Source organism: Siphateles boraxobius, unplaced genomic scaffold (genome assembly GCF_051911475.1).
Source record: "Siphateles boraxobius isolate OS27281-9 unplaced genomic scaffold, OSU_SipBor_1 9, whole genome shotgun sequence".
In the NCBI taxonomy this organism is placed as follows: domain Eukaryota; kingdom Metazoa; phylum Chordata; class Actinopteri; order Cypriniformes; family Leuciscidae; genus Siphateles; species Siphateles boraxobius.
Window position 1 is genome coordinate 3,185,023 of NW_027509219.1, and position 1,667 is coordinate 3,186,689.

Sequence of the window (1,667 nt, forward strand, 5' to 3'; positions counted from 1 at the left end):
GGCTAGTCGTTTGAGAATCAGGCTTATATTCTACTATTAGTTTTCTTAATGCTCATTTTAATTTTCTTAAACCACTATATTCAATGAAACAAATGTCCATTTCCATATCTAAACTCAAAAAGCATATGTCAGTCAGTTATTAAATAGAGCATTACACCACAATGCTCATCATAAAAAAAAAACAAATTTTAAAAGCCTGTGTGAAACAAACTGTACCCTTCTGAACTCTCAGCAGGGGTTTACAGTTGGATTAGAATCACTGAGGTTTAGAGGTGGTGAGCCAAAAAAACTAAAATACTCTAGGATATGTATACATTAGAGATTTTATGCAACTTCTGTTGAGGTGAATACTGTGGTGTTACAAGTTATTTTTTGAGTATAAACATAGTTCATCCTTAATGCTGAAAAAGAAAATTCATTGATTCGAATGGCCAGCAACACTATGGCTGTTCACATATACTTTACATTTTTAAATTTGCTTAACCCAGATCCTGCATGAATTTAATTTCTTTTGCATATCTGACATTAATCCAGATTTGTCAACCCACAAGTGTCACATTAAGACACTTGTGGGTTTACAAATCACTAGACATCCCTCTAGGTTTGTGAAACGGTACAATGAAATCTGAGGCAGAATTAGTTTATTATTACACTTGGCATTTATTACAAAACCCTGTATATATATATATATATATATATATATATATATATATATATATATATATATATATATATATATATACACTCAATTAAATTAAGATTAACACCAAATACATACACAGTTTGACTGGAATGAATACTTCAAAATAAAAGATAAAAAAGATATTTAACCTTGATACCTGATATTTACATAATGGGGAACACCATCAGCATGACAAACGCATCAATTTATTGGCTGATGACAGTCCATGACGTCACAAGCGATGTGCCCGTAAGCCTGTGATACATGCCATCAGCTTTTTTGTCTTCAGTAGCCACTTGTATGTATGCGTATGTAAGATAAAAGCTGGGTGCACTCATTGGAGCTCACTGTGAAAACCCATTAAATTCGCTCCATCACAGGATTGCATAACTCAATTGCACAGCAATAACTCAAACATATAATCAAGAAAAAAAATGTATTTCTCTTAGTTAAATCAAATTATTATTCTTTCAGTTTATTGGTCATTGGCAGACCAGCTTTTTGTGAATTACAACCATCAACTGAACTGGAGTGTGGGCTAGATTAATTGAGCTTACTTGTTTATTTACTCAATTTACTGAATTTTATTCAGAGATGACTGGTGAGAAGATATTGAAGAACTTGAACTGGATAATGAACTTAGCTGGATGGTAATCTTGATCTCGTTTGTAGATGATGACTGAGGATAAAGCGGGCAGATGGCTGAAGACAGATGATGGGAACCAAAAAAGGTAAGTCTTTAGTGGAGTCTGTGAGATCACATAAGGACGAGACTAGACCCTGAGGTCTTCATCTTCTTCTTTGTTTTTAACGGCGGTTGGCAACCAGCTTTTGGTGCATTACCGCCACCTTCTGCTCCGGACTGTGAATCAGACATTAGGCTTTCAATCTAATTTCCACATAAAAAAATAAAATAAAAAAAACCTTATAACACACACTCACATTCATTAATTTCCCTACACACTTTCCTATATCCCTATTTATC